This window comes from Furipterus horrens, unplaced genomic scaffold, assembly GCF_987537825.1.
Source record: "Furipterus horrens unplaced genomic scaffold, mFurHor1.1.pri manual_scaffold_1, whole genome shotgun sequence".
Taxonomy (NCBI): domain Eukaryota; kingdom Metazoa; phylum Chordata; class Mammalia; order Chiroptera; family Furipteridae; genus Furipterus; species Furipterus horrens.
This window is the reverse complement of record NW_028327171.1, coordinates 96,857,994-96,880,720: the sequence shown is the minus strand read 5'-3', so window position 1 is coordinate 96,880,720 and position 22,727 is coordinate 96,857,994. Positions and strand designations below refer to the sequence as shown.

General features: G+C 40.6%; 1 long non-coding RNA gene and 1 pseudogene across 1 annotated transcript in view; one reads left to right on the top strand and one right to left on the bottom strand.

Moving 5' to 3' along the window:
- The window catches only part of LOC150021550 (uncharacterized), a 55,483-nt gene that overhangs the window by 10,425 nt on the left and 22,331 nt on the right, over positions 1–22,727 (top strand). The window lies entirely within an intron of this gene.
- LOC150021551 (transmembrane protein 14C pseudogene) lies at positions 17,341–17,991 on the bottom strand (annotated as a pseudogene).

The window sequence follows — 22,727 nt, the reverse complement described above, 5'->3', positions numbered from 1 at the left end:
ACTCTGTTCCTGGAACATAGCATGCATTTTATTTCCCCTCTGCCTTACATTTCTTTTCCTCTCCACAGACTTACTAAGCTTCCTTTATTGAGTACCTTCTGTATGCTAAATGCAGTCTGTACGGTAAGGCTTCAAGGCCCGGCTCGCATTTATGAATTCTCTGACACCTTCCTGATCCCTCTCAAAGAATCAACAAAATTAACTGAGTATCTACTAAGTTAACAGCTTCAACATGCTGAGAGCAAATAGAAATGAACTAAATTCAATCTCTATCCGCAAGATCCTCACTCACAGTGACAGATCTCCTGTGTCTGTGCCCCTAGGGTTTCACAGGAGAGACTGGACCCTCAGAAGCACAGTGCTGGAAGGGGAGGGAGTGTCAGCCAGCCTGCATGGGGAGGCTCTTTCTGGCATTAATGTGCATAGCACCTTTATAACTGGAATTCGTTGTGTGCCCAGCCTGCTGTCCTTTTCATTCAAAAACATCTATCATGGAGGGAATGCCAAAGTGCTTTTTGAATAGGTTTGATTTGGGTACAAGTTTTATGCAAAGTAAAACTGAAGCAATGACATATTAAATCTCCTTCTCTAGGACTTAGAGTAAGGTTATGGCAGAACTGAGTACCTGAAAACTTCTCCAAATATGGATGAGCATGGGCCACACATAAGAAGCTCTCACTAAACCTGCACCAAGTAACAGAACGTATCAGTGAATGATCGCTCTGCTTTATAATCTAAAAAAATCAACTGCCTCCAATAGCATTAGACTAAAGCCTGAACGTCCCTTGCATTCTGGGACTTGGAGTTTATCCATTTTTTTAGAACTTTGTTCTCATTTCAGATTTTTAGCTTTAATTTGTTAAAACTGTATCTCCCCCTTCCCCACCCCATTTTGCAAATTAATGTTTTTTCTTCTTTCTAGGTCTGTCATTTGGTACTTTCTCCTTTCACCGTCTTTCCTTCCTCTCCCCACCCCTCCCCCTCCTGTCTCTCCCTCTGGTTGTCCCCTCCCTCCTGGTGTCCCACATCCTGAATGTGAATGCAGGCAGGATTAATCCAGCGGGAGCACGATGTCTGATGTCTGTGAGCCATGACAGGTGCACTAAAGCGTGCAGCAGTGATAAAAGGCAGCTCTGATGGGCTCTGTCAGGAATACCTCAGAAACACTGAGGGGAAACATTTGCTAACCCCTCTCCTGGCTCCAGGCCCCTGGGGCCCCACAACACGATCATACCTAGAAAAGTCAAGGGAGAAAAGTGGTGAAACTAGAAAGTCTCCTTGCCTCCTGGAACCTCACTGAAGAAGCTTTCCCCCAGAGCCCAAATTCTCTGGCTCTTTACCTAAAAAACCCTGGCTTAAAATTGTGAGTGGCCACAAATTTTGATTAAAGCCCTAGTTGTTGAAGGAATACTGTCGGGGATCCTGGGAGAGAAGATTGTGTAACCTACTTCTGGCTTGCAAAAAGAAAGATGAGCGATAGGGAAAAAGATCACTTTAGTGCTGTTTTTAATCCAATACCCAGCATGCGCTCATATACACATATGCACATGCATAAATGTACAAACACATGTGCATTTAGCTTTTATTTCCCCTCCAGACACATCCAATTAAAGAGGATTTGCCTAATGCAGTGAGCGTGGTTATACAGGACAAGAAACGGCACTTGGTTTATGACCTAGTGGATTTGGTCTACCAAACACCACACACATTTACTCAGGCCAACCTAATTAACCAAGCAAGTGATCATTAGTAACTCATTCTGTGTCGAGGAGGTATAAGGATCAGGAGAATGCCCAATATCGATTCATGTTTACTTCTTGGTTTGGTCCTCTGGGTCTCATTCTATTTCCTAGACCCATCGCCATCCAAGGCCTCCACCAAGTCACTGCTAGGCTGTTTGGACAGCAATCGCCTTCCTTGTTTCACAGGGTTGCAGCCTAACTATTTAAATGTTGCCCCACTGGTGCTGTCTGTCTCTGGCTCTGCCCCTCTCACCTAGATTTCTGGTCTCTCCAGCTCCATTATCCAGGCAGGGGCCTCACCAGGCTAATCGCTGACTTTTGGGGTCTTTTGAGATAATAATGGCTGGATTTCTAAACAACCTCAGCTAAAATGCTCACTGCTTCTAGAGAGCCTAAATTACAGCTCTTTTCCACTACCACTTTAGCATAAATTAGTTTATTAGATTTATCTCGCTGATACTAAGGGGATACATTGAGGGCTTTAAAGTTTCCATAGGGAAAAACAAAGTGGTAATAACATTGAACCATTTATCAAATAGTGTTCAAGTGCTACCACGTGCCAACCACTAAATGCAGTGGGCAGGGGTCTGCACTGCAACCTTAGGAAAGGGCTTAAAAAGAGAGACAAGAAAATTCAGTGATTTTGCTTGAACAAATAATTTCTGAATTCTTATTATGTGCCAGCCACTTCACTTGGTCATAAAGACATGGGGTGAATAAGGCAGGTCTCTGCCCTCAGGAAGTTCATACAGGCCTTCAGTAACAGGCGTAGAGGGAGGCCCAGCCAGTGTTCTGGGAGAGTCCACACTTGGGGAATTGGTGGAGATGCTTGAGGGGAAGTGAAAAAAATAAATAAATGAAGCCTTCCAGAAGGAGGGAGCACCTTAGGTAGGTAACTTAAGAAGGTTAGCTGTTGTGTGAATAAAGTGGAAAATAAAAAGAATAAGACTTCCAGCTGTAGAAACGGGAAATAAGGACATTCTAAGAGGAAGAAGATATCTGATAAATGACATAGAGATAGGATTGCTCACAGGAGATATTATTAAGAACTTTCAATGTTAGGCAAATTTTAGGTTTTTTTGTTTGTTTTTTTACAGTTATTTGGGAGCATTAAAATTTTTTGAGCAGGAAGTTGACATGATTTATGTTTTATGGAAGATGATAGAGACATCAAGCTAGAGTGACTAGTTAAGTAGTTATTGTAACAACTTAGGGGATCTATAGTGAGAATCAGAACTAAATAGTGGAAATTGGAATTTAAAAAATAGGTGAATATGAAAGATATTAATTTGTAATTGATATGTATTATAGGTATCAGAAAAAAACATAATTGAGGTTTTAGAGAGTAACGATATTAAGAAAGAAACCTCTGGTTAGTTGAGCATGCACATTTATGTCTTCTCTCCCAAAAATATATTAAGTGATACTAAAGGAATAGTTAAAAAGTTGTCATTCCTCTTTGACCAAGAGAGAAAGAGGGGGCATCAGGGCACAAGGGATTTTAACATATTTTTGAAAGACTAAAAATAGATGAAGGACTAGTGACTGATGAAGTGGTATGGAGGAGAGAGAACTAAGAACATACATCCAGAGATGGCTGTAGCCAGGGAGAAAATCAGTCTATCCTGCAGAGCTCTGGAGAAGCTAAAGAACTCAGGAGAGAGGCCAGGGCCTAAACACAGGGGAAAAGAGCAAGAGTCTGTATATATAAGTCACCTTTCAACACATCCCACCAACTGTGTGCAAAAGTGTGAGGTAGTCAGCTATATACCTACAAATGGAGGAAAGGAGGAATCAACACTAAAAGAACAGAATAGACTATTTGGGGAAAGCTAAGGAAACTATTATGGAAGTTGGCCCCTCTGGCAGTTAGGACTCTCAAAGCATAGTGCCCTGTTTACTGTCCCCTTGCCCTTTTGACCTGTTCCACCTGTGTACACAGAGCTCACAGTATACCTATTTGTTGCCTTATATTTAAATATGAATGAGAATTAAAGATCTTATAATATGAAAGAGAAACATGAAAATAAATTAATATGAAAAAACTGGAAGAGGAGAAAATTCAGAGAATCAAAATAGAACTGTCAAAAAAAACTACAAGTCTTGTTTTATGAGTGCCATGATTTCTCAAATCTCACTGAAAATTCAAAAATAAAATAATAGTAAATTTCTCTTCTGGGTTGGAAAGAAAAATAGAAAAATAACCCAGAAAGTAGAATTTAAAAGACAAAAATACATTAAAAATGAGGGAAAATATAAGAGACAAAAATATCACCCCAACTGTTCTTATATCTGATTAAAAGAAATATCAAGAAAGGAAAAAAGGAGAAAAAATTATAAAACAAATAAAAAATAATTTCACAGAACTGAAGGACATGAGTACTCATATTTAAAAGTTCCTTGAGTACTAAGCATGGTGAATGACAATAGTTTTCTCCTAGACACCTATTTATGAAATTTTAGAACATCAAGGGGAAACAGAAGATCCAAACGCTTCCAAGAAACAAAATCCAAACACACAAAAATTGAAAATCAGACTAGAATCAGTATAAGATCTCTCAACAGAAACAACTGAATATAGAGAACAATACCAATGTCTCATATTATGAGAAAAATTATTTTCAATCTATTCTACACCCTCCCAAACCATCAGTTAACAGTTGAATAGACATTTTCAGAAGCAAGAAATCAAAACATTTACCTCCTGTATACTTTCTCATAAGGTGTTATTTGAAGAGAGAGAGAAAGAAATATATGAGGTCTGTCTGAAAAAAGTTCAGGAATTGTTAATATAACAAGAACAGTTTGCGCAACATCAGTGTAACCTGGGAGTCAAGGAGAGTGGGCTGGAATGCGCATGTGTGAACAATGACAGCTTCACTGTACTAGTCAGTGGGCGCAGTAGATGTCATTGAGTGAGCATGTGTACTGTGTGGCCATCCCATTCAAAATGACTGAGCAAGTACAGCAACAAATCTATCAAATTTTGCATTAAGCTTGAAGATTCCTCCATGGAAACTATTTGAATGATTCAGAAGGCCGCAGCTATGGGCAACTGGTGATTGGTAGCTTCATCATGACAATGTTCCTGCTAATGCATCATGTCTCGTGCAAAGCTTTTTGGCCAACCATCAAATCACCCAGGTGATTCAGCCCTGCTACAGTCCAGATTTGGCACCCTGTGACTTAAGGCTTTTCCCAAAACTAAAATCACCTTTGAAAGGGAAGAGATTTAAGACCACTGATAAGATTCAGAAAAACATGACTGGGCAGTGATGGAGATTGGAAGAACTGTGTGAGGTCCCAAGGCACCTGCTTTGATGGGGACTGAGGCATTACTGTCCTATGTACAATGTTTCTTGTATCTTTTATCTTCTTCAGTAAATGTCTCTATTTTTCATATTACATGGCTGGATACCTTTTGGACAGACCTTGTAAGTAGTATCTAGAAAATAATGGATTCAAACCAGAAGATCAGTGAAGCCCCAGTATAATAGCTGTGCAGTGCAGATCAATAAAGCAGCCAGCCTAAACTAGAACAGGAGGGTAGGTCTAGAAAAAATATCTTCCAGAAAAAAGTGGGATGTATCAAAAAGAATTACAGCTCTAATAAGGAAGTCTTATTAAATGCAACTCTAACAAAGGCAAATAAAAAAGAACCCCTGCTTCCACAAAGGCAGTTAGAAAAGCCAGGAAAAGATCAAGCAATTAAAAAAGTAGTGAAGTGTAATCATTGTGAGGCATTTGGTACTGTAGTAAATAATTATTACATAGCCATAATAATGTTAATATACTTTAATAATTTTAAACTTTAAAGTCAATCTACAGATAAACAATGGAAGACAATTTCAGCTGAGAACAGAAAATACACATTTCCAACCTTGACAAGCTAAAAGTTTAGAGGACAAGGATATGGAAAAACGGGAAAAGGTAAGAGTGCTAATACTTTATTTTCAAAGTGGGGAGTAAAGTGGGCAGTCTGCAGGTGACAGAACTATACATAAAAGTATGATTTAAATTTATAATGAGTTGACTTCCAGCCAATATGGAGGCTGAGACAAACAGGTTGCATCTCCCTCTACAACTAAGAAGGAATACAACTACTTCAAAACTAGAGACGACCAGAAGCTCCAGAAAATTGAGCTGCATGGAAATCCAAAAATAAAGATATAAAAAGGAAATACTCATCCAGACAGGAAGGAGGGATGGAGCCTAGATGGAGAGGACACAGTGTGGTGGTGGCAGCAGCAGCGGCAGCAGCAGCAGGCTGGTGGAAAGCACATCACATGTTTGAAAAAGTAGAGAGGGACACCTGGGGAGCACCAAACCACCAGACCACACAGCTCATGGTTCCAGCGCCGGGGAAAATAAAGCCTCATTGCTTCTGAGTGTGCAAACCAGTGGGAGTTGGGGCAGAGGAAGAAACTGCCGGTCTCTCAGTAGAGTCACTTGTTTAAATGGCTCCCACAGTCCTAAAACATTCACAGACCCACCCACTCTGGGAACGACAGCCGGGGCAACAGCTAGAGGGCCACCAGTCCCATACGGGAAGTGGGAAAGGTGCCTGTAAAGGGGGCGAGTGCTATGCAAGTGGCATTGTCCCCTCTCAGACCCCTCCCCCACATACAGTGCCACAATGTGGTGAAACAGGTCGCACTGTACTGACAAATACCTAAGGCTCCACCCCTTATAACATAACAGGTGGTACAGCTCTACCTAAGACACAGAGGCAAACAAACACAGGAGCCTGTCAAGATGAGGAGAACGAGAAATATGGCCCAAAAGGGGGAATGGATCAAGGTTCCAGTGGGAGAACTAAGCGACAAGGAGATAGCCAGCCTAACAAAGGAGGAGATAGCCAGCCTAACAGATGTAGAGTTCAAAACACTGGTGATAAAGATGCTCACAGGCTTGACAGGTATGCTTAACTATGGCAAACGCATAAGGGAAGAAGTAAAGGCTATGCCAAATGAAATGAAGGAAAATCCACACAAAACCAATGGTGAAGGGAAGGAAACCAGAGTTCAAATAAATGATTTGGAACATAAGGAAGATAAGAACAGTCAACCAGTACAGAATGATGAAACAAGAATTGAAAAAAATGAGGAGAGGCTTAGGAACCTCAGGGACAATCTTAAATATACCAACATCTGAATCATAGTGGTGCCAGAAGGAAAGAGGAAGAACAAGAAACTGAAAGCTTATGTAACAAAATAATGAAGGAAAACTTCCCAAATTTGGTGAAGGAAATAGACATACAAGTCCAGGAAGCACAGAGAGTCCCAAACAAGCTAGACCCAAAGAGGACCACACCAAGACACATCATTATTAAAATACCAAAGGTTAAAGATAGAGAATCTTAAAAGCAGCAAGAGAAAAGCAGAGAGTTACCTACAAAGGGGTGCCTATAAGACTATCAGCTGATTTCTCAAAAGACACTTTGCAGGCAAGATGGGACTGGCAAGAAGTATTCAATGTGATGAAAAGCAAGGACGTACAATCAAGATTAGTCTATCCAGCAAACCTATCATTTAGAATGGAAGGGCAGATGAAGTGCTTTCCAGACAAGGTAAAGCTAAAATAGTTCATCATCACCAAGCTATTATTGTATGAAATGTTAAAGGGATTTATTTAAGAAAAAGAAGACCAAAACTATGAACACTAAAATGAGAGCAAACTTACAACTATCAACAACTGAATATAAAAAGTAAAAACAAAATTCAACTAAGCAAACCAGAATAGGAACAGAATCATAGGTAAAGGGATCATTTGGAGGGTTATCATCTGGGACGGGAAAGGGGGAAAAATGGGGAAATGGTGCAGGGATTAAGAAGTATCATTGGTTGGTACAAAATAGACAGGGGGAAGTTAAGAATAATATAGGAAAGGGTGAAGCCAAAGAACTTATATACATGACCCATGGACATGATCTAAGGGTTATAGGATTGCTGGTGGGAAGTGGGTACCTGGTGGAGGGGAGCAAAGGGGATAAAATTGGACTACTCTAACAACATAATCAATAAAATATACTTAAAAAATTATAATGGAAATAAGCTGAAAAACCAAAAATAGGAGAGGTAGTGATCTAATTTCTCATCTACCATAGCAGGAAGTTTTCCTACCACCAACACTATTGGGTCTTCTGTATCATATGGCACAAGAGATGGGGCTGCTTGCATGGCAGCCAGGACCTGCTGCAGAGCCCTTTTCTGCACTGAGTCTCAGAGCAGGCAGCCTTGTTTCCCCCAGGACACAGGCTGAAACAGTGGGACGTGTTGCCTCTAGAACCTAGAGAGGCCTATCAGCAAGTTGCTTCCATGTTTGTGCCAGGGAATGCTAAGTACAGCAATTTGTCTTTCACTTTGGAAGGGGTTTCCAGTATGTCCTTGATCATTGGATCCCTAAAAACTTCCAAGAAGTGGTAAATCGTTGAATCTTCATACAGTTTATCTTCCATCTTCTGGAGCACATGCGTACCAAGGTCTTCAATGAGTTAACCACCTGTTGCTCTTCCTGACTCATCGTCAAGGTCAGCCATGGCAGGTGTGATATTCTTCAGGAGGGCCTGGAAGTCTAGATCTCTTTGGGCTATTTTATGTCAGAGGCAGGACAGTTACTATAGCCTTCAGGCAAAATGTAAATGAATATTGCTGTTCCTTTCACATGAATGCAAACTGTTTCTGATTGTCTTTTCTTATTGGGATTCAAAACAATAAATTCACCAGCTCAGTGGCCCCATAGCATCTGCTTGTGGCCATGTTAATCTGTTCTAGGAAAGATTCTTGTCTGTCATGGAAGCTGTGGGCAGGGCTAATTTGGTTGTCTTTGCAGTGGTCTACAGTCATTCTTCAGGATGCATGCAGTCTCTGCAGGGGTCAGACTGGTGAGTCCTGCATCCAATAGTCCTCCTAATGTCTGGGTATCCCCCTTTTTGCAGTATATAGTTTCTAGAGTAAGCGACCATATATTTCTTTGAGGAAGAATGAGGAGAATGATCACAGTATATACTTGCTATAATGTCACACCTCCTGACTCAGTAGGTTCTAGATCTGAAAACAGGCTCAGGTCTGGGAATCGAGCAAGAGATCATGACTTTTTTATTAGGGTGACTGCTCTCAGTCTCCAGGCTTTATTCTTAATTTTTAAAAAAATACATTATGGGTGTGAAGCAACATCCTTGTTGGCTGCCCATCTACTTTGTCTTGCTCATCCTTTATCAAGTCCAACACCTCCCCAGCCCACTTATGCTGGAATTTAATCCTAATTATCAGCCAATCATCCAGGAGAGAGGGGAGTTGGGGAGCAGCTACTGAGAGGGTGCGTTCTCTGGGGGTAGGGATCTCTGCAGTGTCTTCCAGCACTGGGGAAATACTACCTCTGACTAAGGAGTGAGCCACCTGTACAAACTCTGAAGGTCTAAGGAACTGATGGGTGTAGAATCAAAATGTTCAGGGACATCTGTCCTAATGATCCCATGCTATGATGTTTCAGGGACCTAGTATTTTCCAGAGAGGGCCCTGATTTTAGCATAGCATACCTGCCTCAGCTGAGCACACAAATGTCTCTGGAGCTCTGGAACTTTAACTCTGAGATTTGTTTTCTGCTCATTCTTCTCTTAGCTGCATCTTTGTAAGCCACTAAAGATGCCTTCTAGCTCTCACATTTAGTCCTTAACTGCTTACTAATTGCCCTCTTTCACATTAGCTCTCTGTAGGGAGTCAATACCTCTTAGCAGTAGCCAGAGGCTCCACCATCTTTGTAGATAGTTTTCTCCATGGTTTTCTAAATATTACCTAATTCACCATATCTGCCATGGCATCTCCTTCCACAGAGATTGTTTCACCTCCAATGAAATCTTCAGCGATTGGACCACCACCGTGTGACCATCTCTGCCACATCACTTATGACAGTGTCCTCTTGGCACACTGGTCACTAAGGAGTCAGCCTCAGAACACTATTTACTAACCTTATTCTTGGACCACTCCTGGCACCACTATGTTATTTAGGTTCTCTGAGGAGCAGATGCCAAGACAGGATTAGATGTGCAAGAGATTCATTGGAGAACATCTGTGAGGGAAAATGAAGAGGGAGACAGAAGAGGCTAGGAAGCTGGGTCTTCTCTGGGTTGTGAAGGTCTGTGAAGGAGAGAAGGTTGGGCAGAAAAAAAATCTCAGATGAAGTATAGTACAAGGAAGCTTCAGCAAAGCTGCTGGGTAGTTCCTGAGTGAAAGTTGTCTGAGGAGTCTCACTTCTCCCAAGAACAGGCCTGTCTTAGTATCCCTGCAAAGCTTAAATCATGGCCTCTCTGCATGAGGATGGATTTTAGAGAATGGCACCTAGGGACCCTGGCCTATGTCTCAGGCACATTTTTATGGCAGCCACAGATGGTCCTTTTTACACTTTTGGATTTTTTTTTTTTTACCATGTGCATATTTTATTTTAAAAAGAAAGAAAAAGGTGATGTAAGCATATTATCAGAGACATGGGGGTAACTACCAGAGAAAATGTTCAACAATTATATCTGTAGAGCAAGGCTAGGTTTGGGAAGAATGGATGAAGTAACTCTTGCTTTTCATTATCATCTCTTTAGTACTATTTGTTTTTCAACCATGTGCATTTATTACTTTGACAGTTTTCTTCATTTTTAAGAAACAGAGAGAGGGACAGAAAGGAAAGTCAGGGAAAATAGTAGAAGTGGGAAGATACATTTAATTCTGAAAATAAGTTAATAACACCTATTGAATACCTTATATCACTAATCCTTGAAACATTTACAAGGCATAGGAAATAGAATTCTGTTTGACAGATCATGACACTGAGATTTAGAATGAAATCTAAGGTTAAAGATTTTGCTAAAGACCACACAGCTAATAAGTGTCATCAGGATTTGAATGCCGGTCTCGGTCTGTGCTTTCCACAAGTAAATAGGGAAGAGGCAGCTGACGGATGAAGGCCACATGGGGGTGAGCCATCTTCCGATCCTTGTTCAGCCTAAACAATGCCTCAGCCCAGTGGAGTTTACAAGTAGCTGAAGGGGCCAGTGTTAGTCATTGTTTAATTATATTATACATATTTAGCCTTTTAAATCTTTTCTGAGAAATCATTTCTTTCTACTCCTGTAATCATCCTTGAATAGCTTCTTATAATGAAAATACATAAAGGAAGATGTCTGTGCCCAGGAGATGGGTCTATCTGCAGCAGCACTGGAAGCTAGATGAAATCAGCAGCATGTTTCTCTAGGGCTGGACCGAGCATGTAATACCAGCCCAGAGGGCAGCCAGTGACTCCCTTTGTTTATCCTACAGCCTGAAAAAGACTCACTGGTGAAAAGTATAATCATTCTTGATAAATGTATTAGTTTTCATGTCTCAGTTCAGTGGAAATGATCCCTGGATCTGTGATATAATCTCTAATATTTTCTTTTTCTATGGTGACTTCCAGATGGGCTTAGACAGTAGAGGAGCAAGTTGGAGGGGACCAGCGTCCGCAAAACGGCAGTCATTGGCCTCAAAACTAAGGAAATCACAATGTGTTCTTCTGCTGCCATAGATGGGCAGGTGACTGCCAAGCAGGCCAGTTTATGCCCTAAGAAGCTGTGCAAAAAGAGAGGAGCAAAGTCTTGGGGCCAGTAAATGTCCTGGGTAAGTTGATAGGTGCTTGGCTAGACCACCCCTGTTCAGCTCAGCTTACTATTTACTGCTGGTTACTCTGGCACCCCTAAGTCAGAGGTTGGTACTAATAGCATCCACCTGGCAGGAATAAATAATAAGCAAATTAAGTATTTAGTAGAGAGTTTGACAAACACTCAATACGTGTTAGCCATAACTATTAAGAAACCTGCTGTAAAAAAGTAGAGCTTGCCCTGGCCAGTGTGGCTCAGTTGATTGGAGCGTTGTTCCATAAACTGATCAAAACTGAAGGGTAGTGGGTTCGATTCCTAGTCAGGACACATACCTAGGTTGTGGGTTCCATCCCTTGTTGGGGTGTGTATGAGAAGCAACTGATCAATGTTTCTCTCTCCCTCCCTTCCCTTATCTCTAAAATCAGTAAGCATGTCCTCAGGTGAGGATTTAAAAAAGTGTACATCTTAAAAGTTTTCATCACAAGAGAAAAAAAGTAATTCTGTATGGTGACGGATGTTAACTAAACTTACTATGGAGAGCCTTTCACAATATATACAAATATCTAATAATTATGTTGTATACCTGAAACTAATATGATGTTATATGTCTATCATATCTAAATAAAACAAAAAAACCATAACAAAAAAGAAAATTCTTAGTGTACCTATTTTATTCTCAGAGGGTAAATTTATGTTGATAGGACTTTTGAAATAGAAGAGTTTTGAATTTGTATGCGTTAAACCCATCAATCTTTTCCTTTCTGTTTTCTTTCTTGGCTTTTTTTCTCCCTGTGATAAAGGTAAGTACATTCCCTCACTTATTGCGGGTATTACATGCTATGCCCCCCCGCAAAGTAGGCATCTTACATTTTTCTACACTCTTAAACCTACATAACTTTAACAACATACATATACAGTACCACAAAATCCCGCATTATAGCGAAAAATCTGCGATAAATAATTAAATATAATATTTTTAAAAACCTCACAATACAGTGAGGCTGCTATAAGTGAACCACGATACAGAGAGGGACTACTGTACACACTATATTTTCTTAGGTTTTTGTTTTTTTTTTTATGGTTTACCTTTTTTTTTTATACTTACCTCTTTAATCAATCTTAAATGCATTTTGGTATATGCTATGAGGTAAGAAGTTTTTTTTTTTTTTCCAAATGATCAATTTTCCCAAAGCCATGTATTAATTTAAGATAAAACTTTTATGTTATACTGATTCTTATATACAAGGTCTTTCCAGAAGGTCATGTAATAAGAAAAATAGAGATATTTATTGAAGAAGATACAAGATACAAGATACAAGAAACATTGTCCACAGGACAATGATGCCTCAGTCCCCTTCAAAGTAGGCACCTTGGGGCCTCACATAGTTCTCCCACTCACCGTCAGCTGCCCCATCATATTTTCCTGAATCTTATTGATGGTCTGAAATCTCCTCCCTTTCAAAGGTGATTTTAGTTTTGGGAAAAGCCTGAAGTTGCAGGGTGCTAAGTCTGAGCTGTAGGGGGCCTGAGTCACCTGGGTGATTTGATGATTTGCCAAAAAACTGCACAAGATGTGATGCATGTCGTGATGGAGCTGCCAATCACCAGTTGCCCAGAGCTGCAGCCTCCTGAATCATCTGAATAGTTTCCATAGAGGAATGTTCAAGTTTAATGCAAAATCTGATGCAGATTTGTTGCTCTACTATCTCAGTCATTTTGAATGTGATGGCCACACAGTACACATACATGCTCACTCAGTGGTGTCTACTGCCCCCAGTGAAGTTGTCATTGTTCACACATGTGCATTCCAGTCCACTCTCCTTGGCTGCCAGGTTATATCAGTGTCATGCAAACTGTTCTTGTTATATTAACAATGGCTGGACTTTTTCTGGACAGACCTCCACCAAATTGTTGTTTTACTCTTGGCAATTTTTCCTGATGAAAAATAAGAAATTCAGATATATATATACACACACACATATACACATACATATATGTATAAAGCTGCCTATGCTGCCATTATTTGTAACAGCAAAAGTTGGAAACTTTTTTGAAGGGTACACTTATATAAATTATATTACATTTATAAATGAAATGCAATTAAATCATATTTTTGAAAGAAAATAACATAGGAAATGCATTTTTATATCAAGTGAAAATGCAGTGTATGACATTTTTATGTAATATTTCATCATGTTTTAAAAATAAGCTTTCATCACAGTAGTCTTTCAATTCCCTGAACAAAATCTTTCCAGCCTCAGGGATTTTGCAGATTCTTTTTTCTCTCCCTGGGAAGATTTTCTACCTGTTCTTTATAAGATTGGCTCTTTTTCATTCTTCAGGTCTCTGCCTAAATGTATAATTTCAGAGAAGCTTTCTCTTACTATCCTGTTAAAATAAGATTCAGGACCCTTCTCTGCTAGTCCCCATACTTAAGCATCTAACTATCCTTTCCACATGAGTAAATTCTGCCTCTCCATTTTGAAAGATTTTCTTCTAGAAACCTAAGACTATATTTTTAAAACTTTCTTTCCAAAGCATCCATTCCTGTGATCTGAATGGAAGAAATATGCACTGAATATTGCCTGACCCACTTTTCCATTTCCTAAGGATTTTAAATCACCTTATGTCTGTAAAGTAATCCACATATAAAAGAATAAAACTAGACCCTATTTTACACCACTCAAAATTTAAAGACTTAATGGAAGACCTGATACCATAAAACTCCGAGAACATAGAAAAAAATCTCCTTGGTATTGGTCTTGGCAATAATTTTATGAATATGACAGTGAAAGCACAGGCAACAAAAGCAAAAATAAACAAATGGGACTACATCGAACTGAAAAGCTTCTGCCCAGGAAAGAAAACGATCAACAAAATGCAAAGGCAACCTACTGAATGGGAGATAATATTTTCAAATCATATATCTGGTAAGGGGTTAATATCCAAAATATATAAGGAAAAACAAAACTCAATAGCTAAAAGAACAAATTCAGGAAGCTGGAATGTGTGAAGATGGTCAAAGGATACAAACTTCCAGTTATGAGAGGAATAATTAAGTTCTGGGGATCAAAAATCCAGCATGGTGACTATAGTTAACAATACTCTACTGTACACTTGAAAACTGCAAGAGAGGAAATACCCAAAGTTGTCACCACACACACGCATGTAGCTACTTGAGATGAGTTAATTGACCTTATCATGGTCAGTTTGCCCTATATACCTGTATCAAGCTATTGCACTGTACGCCTTAAACTTACACAATGTTATATGTCAATCGCATCTCAATAAAGTGTCAGGGGCATCTCAGCATGCAGACTTTGTTACCAGGGAGAATTGTGCAGAGGAATAAGTATATTGCTGGTGATAAAACTTAACGCATGTATAAAATATGAAACAGTGAGTGTATTTCCAGAGGGTGTATGTCAATAGCCAGGGCCCCCTCTGCCACCTGTATTCCTTTAAATTCATGTCTGAAAGAAGAGGAGTGTCTGGAGAGAGTGAAGTCAGGCTGGGAATCAGAGCCAGATGCAGCTTCCCTTCTAGGTAGATGGGGCCCTAGATAATTGGACCCAGGTGCCTGGGATAGGGGCCCCAGAGCTCTCAAGGTGTAATCAAGCCTACTTAACTTACGATTATAAACAGCATGTGTCCTTCACTTTTCAGAGTCTGGGTCTCAAATTTGACAGGAATCTCCAGTCCCTCCCTTCAAGCTAAACTCTTCCCATCCCCCTGCTGTTTCCCACAACCCAGTTCCCTTGACTTTTGTTCTTCCTGCTACTGAAGGGTCACTGCTTCAATTCCTCTTCCAGACTCCAGAATCAATGAGGTCAGTCTCCAATCCATGAGATCCAGAGTCAAGAACTCCTCAAGTGGAACTCCAAATAGGCAAAGAAACAAAGTCTGGGCCTTCTGCACAGATGGGATTTCCACAAAGAAGCCCGTGGGCAACACAAATTCGTGGAGCTCACCCACCTCACAAACTTTGCAGCAATTGCCCAGGTCCTAGCTTAATGCCTGGACTACTGAAATCACACCATGGACTTATCACAGACAGCACCTGACCTTCACAATTAAGTACTTGCAATTTTGGAAGTCTTGATCAACCTTCAGGACCCATTGAAATGCCAGGCTTTCATTTTCCTGAGGCCCAAATTTGAATTTCCTCCATGTGGGGCTAACCCATAGGGACTAATGATTGAGTTGAGTCAACTGCTCAGTATACAGATTTCAAAACAACTTTATATTTTCTTATAGCATGTGGGCAGTGATATAAGCTGTCCTTTGGGGATAGAAGGGACTCTAACATTTCCACTTACACCCAGCTATAATTTCTGAGAGAAATTATATGTTACAGAGGTATATACAAAAGTAAACCTCCATGAGGAGATTCTTTGATTTTCACAGGTCTCTTATACGTAGTCTTTTTTTTTTTTTTTTTTTAAAGCTCTTCCCCTAGGTTCTAAGATAGAGCAGGATAAATTCCATGTCCTCACACAGACAAGGTTAATTGAGTATCTTCAGGCTGTCAGAGAGAGTCATAAAGTAGCTTAGAAAAGTGCACATTTCACAGACCTTAGTCACAGAGGTGAGCAGGCTTTCCAGATGCCCTCCAACTGTGTTCCGGGGTTCACCTTTCCTACTGTAAATGAAGGAAGCCCCTATTGCATCCTGCGCAGGGGTCAGCTATAGGCAGTCCAGGGCAGGCCTCCAAGGAACCTACCAACCTGCCCCCCTACCCCACTTAGGAATGGTAAATGCAGGGTCTCCTCCCCAGTGGAGAGTTCATTGGAAATGTTACACTTCAAGGGGAAAAACAAGAGTAATGGAAAAGGCATCTGTGTGTGACCAAAACCTTAACTGAAAACAGGCTTTCTCTTCTTCGAGTCTGGGAAACCAGGGAGGAGATGCAGCCAGGGAGAGAGCAAATGTGGATGCTCATCTGGGGATGGAATGTCGTGGTGGGGGTGTGTGTGCAGAAGGGAGTCATGTGTGGGGGTTGGAAGATTTGGGGGAGAGGGAAGATTGGTGTGAAGAACACGGAATGAAGCAAGGCTATGGTGGGTGGCTAAGTAGAGGGGGGGTTAGAGACTCATTCCTTTTCTACTTTCTTTTGGGGTAGGGTTAGGGAGAGGAGAAAGTGACTAGGGTTTTATATGGTGTCCTCTGAGGAGACTGGAGCTTTTGATTAATTAATGATGTAAGTAATTCAACAATTAGCTACTCAGACCTGCGTTGTATCCCCTACTCTCTTCTGAACTCATCCTATCTAGATTAGCAGCCCCAGCCTGCCCCTCCCCTCCCCATGCTGCTCTTGGTGCCCTTCTCTTTGTATGAGCCTCTGCCACACAGCCACACTGACTTTACTTTTATAGTGAACCTTTTTTTCTCAAACCAAACTATGGGGACTGGAAATCCAAAAATTATAAATGGAGCCTCCTGGCATGGTATTATCTTATCTGTGTGATGACGTGGAATTTATCTTGCTGTGGACCCAGTCTATTGATTTGAAACACAGTAATGCCATAAACTTTTGCTGAACCCATTCTGAGCCGGAAATGGTACCAGGCACTGGAAAGAAATAGAGACATAGTCACTTTCCTCAATTCCCCAAGTGAGGAAATGAGATACAACAGGACAGAAAAAATCATGAAATCCCAGAATAAGGGCACCTGACTCAGTTTTTTTTTTTTTTTAATTTATAGTAAACTTTATTTCCATTGATATTTCCTTTAACATAATTTCAAAGTAGGTCTGTGCTCTAATATGGGCAAAAGAATAGATATCCCAAATCTCATAAGATTTTTTTTTTTTTTTATAATGTTCCTATGTAGGGTGTGAGGGGTTTCATGGCCCCCAATGTTGACACCTAACATTTCACCCTTTGAGACTTTCTGTAAAAATACATAAAGAAGAAATAACATCAACATATAAGAATCAAATTATATGAGGGTATTATAACAATAAACTCTTATGTTATACGCTACCCATCTCTTTAGGGTTGTAGTAATAATGACGGATATTTTTCTCTGGAAAGTTCAGTTTGTTTTTTAAGTAAAATGTCAGCATATGTGAAAATGCTGCACTTATTTCTCTTAATATACTAAAAGTAGTGGAAGTTTTAAAATTCTTCAAGAGTCCAAGCTGGAACATGACTATGACTGGTCTATTTGGTCTATTGAACACACTAATTCCAAGTTTGGCAACCATCAGCAAACTGGCACCAGCAATTAAGCCTGCAGGCATAAACTTTCCAGAGTGGTAGAATCTCATGCCCATAATGCCAGCCAAGGTTCCAGATGTAGCTAGGAAAACCCAAATGTTCCTTGGATCCTGAGAGAGCTGATAAGCACCCAGGCCTGCTAAGCCACCAAAGAGGAGCCCAGCAGCCAGCGATGGGACGCTACCTGCTTTTGCATAGCCAATGATCCCACCAGAAGCAACCAGTGCTGCATAGCCAAAGCCAATCCAATGTAAAGGCACTAGTGGGTCAGAGTCCTTCGGCATTGTTCTCCTTCACTCAGTCTAGACAGGAGACTACACCCGGGCCTGCGCCACCGTGCCGCTTCCCTGCAGGCGAGCTCCGATCGAAGAGGGAACGAAGCCTGGGGCGGGGAGTCCGGCGCCGGAAGTCCTGACTCAGTTTTAAGAGAGGTGAAAACTTCCTGCCGATTGCATTTGAACTGGTTCTGCAGGCACAGAAGAGGAAGAGGGGAACTTGGAGACAAAAGACTCTGCTCACATCCTAGCACTGCTTCTTCCAAACTGAGGGAGCCTAAGTTTGGTCATCTATGTATTGGCTCTAGTAACAACTATCCCATTGGGTGGTTATGAAGATTATAAAATGACTACAAGGTGCTATATACAGTCTAGCCTTCTGGTGTCTCAGTCCCACTGGCCTCCATCAGTACCCACCTGAGTGACCACAACAGAAACCTCTCATTGCTTAGCTGTTCAACCGCTAAGATCTCAAATCATGAAAGTCCCTGTGCCTTACGCTCTCACCTTCTCACCTCTCTCCCACTCATGCCAATGCTGAACTGGCCCTGTATCTGCTTTGTGAACTTGAGTCCCTTGATCTTCCCCTACTCAGTTCATCTGTCCCTATGTTCATGTGCCTTTTTTCCCATGTGAGGCCCCATGGTCAGCCAATGAGTGATTCTTTCTGGTCCTGTCCATCCCCTTGCCTCATGGCTTCTGCTATGTGTATCCCCAGCCCATGCTCAACTGCACTGTCTTCTCCAGATTCCTGCTCCTGGCGTTTGAGAATGCTAGAGACAGCCCAGACTGCACAGTTCCACTACACCTGCATAGTTCCAATCACCACTGGGCCCTTGCTACTTCTTCTTTTTCCTTTTATTTATTTATTTTGCAATAACGCAGTGTATGTAAAGGCCCTAGCACTTAGCCTGAACACATAGTAGGAGCCCCATATGTTCACTTCCCTTCCTTTTCCCCCCGATTCCTTATCACATTACCAAGGATTCTAGTCCAAACTTTTTACATTCTTCTTACATCTCTGATTTCCTTCAACCCTATGTTTTTGCTGTCTTGCACAAGCTCATTCCATTTCCCAATTCTCAGCTTACAAGCAATGATTCAGAGCACATGGCTTCAATCAGCTAGCCTGGTCTAGTTATATCTCTAAGCCTCAGTTTCCTCTTCTGTAAAATTTAAATTATAAATGAGATTATAAAAAGTACCTGTGTCATGGGGCTGTTCTGAGAATTAAATGAAATATATGTTAAGTACCGAGGATTTTTTACATGGCACACACAATAAATGTTAATCGCTATGATGGTGATGATAATTTTTGACACATTTAAAGCTTTTTTATCTTATTACTCTCAGAGAAATAGAGTGGCCAAGAACAGACTTATGCTTCAGTCATCCTCTCCTGAACCTTAGAAGACCTTCCTCTTCAATGAACCTCTTACTTCTTCAATCTCTTCCTTTTCATTGGCTTCTACTTCTGAATCTATAAACATGCCTTGTCTTCATATCTTAAAAAAATAACAAATTAAATACCATGTCTCAGCTCTGCTATCCCCTCTAACTTTCCCTATCTACTCCTCAATTCACTGTCATACTTATCCAATTGTTATTTGTAATATCAGTATTTCTCTTTACCACTCCCTACGTCATGCCCACCTGTAAATTCCTTGACACGTTGCTTGCACCATCATAGTCAACAAGCCAAAAACAGCTTAAAGATCACTGACCTTTTCCCAATATTGATCCTTCTCAAACCATTTTTGTAGCATCCTTTGATCCTGATTTCCCCAGTTTTCAAGAAACTCTTATCCCTTGGCATGCTCAACCACCTTCTCTCCTAGTTGTGCTCCCTCTCCTCTGACCATTTCTTTCTCTTTCATTGGCTCTTCTTTCTCCAGTACATACTTGAATGTAGATGTTTCTAAGCATTAGACCTCAGTCTTTTCTTTTTCTTGCTTTAAATGGTCTCCCTGGACAAATGCATCTACTTACACGACTTCAACAGTCACCTCCCTAGTTATACCTCTCACATCTTTGTCTCATTGGCACAACTACTTGGAAAAACATTTAGGCCTTATCTTGAAGTGTTAACATTTGTATACTTTATGACCCAGCAATTCCACTCCTAAGGATAAGCCCAAGAGTAACTATTACATATATGTACCAGGAAACATGTGAAAAGATGTTCAAAGCTCACTGTTCAGAATAGGAAAAAAAAAAAAAACAAAACCCAAACTAGAAACAACTCAGCTGCCCAATGACAATAGATAATTGTGTATTTTCACACAATGAAATATTATACAGTAATGATATTCAGCCACACATAACAGTAGGAATGTTAGTGACATAATGTTGAGTGATAAAAGCCAGTTCCAACAAAAATTATAGCACAGCCTCTTTATAAAGTTAAAAAACAAGCAAAATCAATCAATTAACTTTTTTGAAAAGTATATATATGTAATAAAACAGAAAACTGAAGAAATTATAGACATAGAAATCTGGACCATGGTGTCCTCTGAGGCGGAAGGACAGGATATGGATGAGCACTTGGATAGGTTCATAGTTATTAAAGGTAAAATAAATAAAAGAGGGTCATGCATAGATCAATGATGAAGAAAATCTAGTTCAACCTCTCTCCTAAACTCCAGTCCTGTTTTTCTAATTCCTACTGGCACCTTCATTTGATTATTTCATTAGCAATTAAAGCTCAAAATGTAAAAAATTGGCTTTATATTCATTTTCAAATTTGCTCAGCCTCCTCAATCCCAAATTTTTATAAATGACCATCACCTCCTCCAAGGCAGTCTGACCTATGCCTAGACATTTAAAAGACTCTTTGTTTCCTCTTAATTCAGCTGCTTGCTAAGTCTTATTTTAATTTCCAGTGAGATACATGTAGAAAGAAGCAGAGCCAGAATTCTCACCCATACTGCTTGTTGTCACAGCCTACACTTTTAATCACTTCTGTACAGATGATAGTGGAACAAAGCAACTTTTAAGTTATGACTTCTGGCCTTGAGGCTTCAGGGTTCATCTGCCCTTCCCTGAAGGGTAGCTGATGTATACCCATCTGCTTTTTCCATAGCCCCTGCCTTCTTTTGAGCTCCTGCCTCTCCAGATCCAAGCTGCTGAGCACCCAGATCCATCCCCTGAAGTCCTGCCCAGTGTTCTGGCTTGGACAAACTTTGCCAGGCCTGCTGGACAGCTCTTAAGGCCACCCTGTAGGGAGGAGGGCTACACTAGGCTTAGTGTTGTTGGGAATAAACAGCTCTTGTGAGCAGCTAGGCCAGATGGAATCGCTGGATTTTTTCTTTTCTTGAGCCCTGCTGGGCAGCAATCTTCAAGAGCAACCAGAGTACAGCCTCAATGGGATCCTATAGGACCAATGGAGAGGATAGGCTGGGGCCAGAAGGGAGGAAGGAGGTTGCAAGCAGAGCCTCAAAAGCCACTTCACTGCCTGGAGAAGAGCTTATTCCTAATAAGGGCACAGCAGTTCCTGTTTACAGTTGTTCCAAACATCCCTTACACCACAATCCATTGCAAAATATGTGCCAAGGACCAGCAAGCTTTTCTGTTTAAAAGACTCTTCTGACTTTACAGCTGGTCTACAACCTTGCTGGATGTTGGCCCCTGCTCCCTGATAGAGCAGGCACATTCTCGCCGCGCCTCCTGATGCACCTTGCACCTTCTCTGCAACTCTTTCTTTTTTGTGTCTATCTACATGGCTGCCATTGTGAGCTTAAGTAGGCGGGCACTGAACACCTACAGACTTGATGGCAAGATCGTTAGTATTTCTTTAGATGTTCAGTCACCAAACACAGGAATTCTTCAAAATGTAAGGTAGACAATTCCTAAGAGATTGCCTGTAAAGGGAAATTATGTAATTCAAATCCTACTGCTTCCTGTTCTGAGAGAGGATGTTTCCTGACTGGCTCTGCCAGCCATGCATTAAGAAGTAGAGTAAGAATTGGAGATGAGGAGTCTCAGGACATAGAAGGGAGAAATCTCCTATAAGAAAGTTTTCTTACTTTAGGCAGTTTGAGGAAATCCTGTTGTTTTTGCTGAAACACTCAATATTTATTAAGTATCTACAGTATAAAATATTGCTGTTTCCAGGACTGTTGTCTTCTTGAGGTTTTTAAAAAAATACTTTCTTTTCCTCCCTTCCTCTTCTTCTTACTCCCTTTTTACCTCTTTCATTGGAGAAACATAGCTCCCACACTTTAAGGTCTGGAGTCATTTAAAAGCATTTTCGATTGCAATGAAGGAATAGGAAACTATTACAGTATCTTTCATGATAGGAGCCTAAGCTCTAGAGTTAGCAGGGTCTTGAGATATCAGCTCTGCAGATAATTAGCTCTGGGACCTTGGACAAGGGGTGAAATTCTTCATCTCCAGTGTAGAGATTAAAATAGTTACCTCATAGAGTGGCGGTGAGAATGAGATAATGAATGTAAAACACCAGCATGGTTAGCATTATAATGATCAATAAATGATGGCAATTGTTATTTTCATTAATATCATTGCCTCATCTAAATGCAACTCAGATCTAAGAACCTCATTCATCTGGAACTCAGCACAAGACTAGAAAGGCAAAAGAAAAAGGTTTCTGAGCAGCTAAAATTAGCGTCTGTGGGCTGAGAAACAAAAACTTTATTCACAGATGAGATTCTTATTTTGCGCCTCTTTAATATTGTATATAGAACTATATCAAGCCCACAGAAAATGAGAGGAACAAACTAAACAAGGAAGCATGTGGAGAGCATTAAAGTGTGAGAGGTGAACTCTGATGATTAGCAACCAGAACTACAGAAATAAGATGTAAGAATTATAACCACGCATTATTCAGGGGCATTTAGAATAAGGCA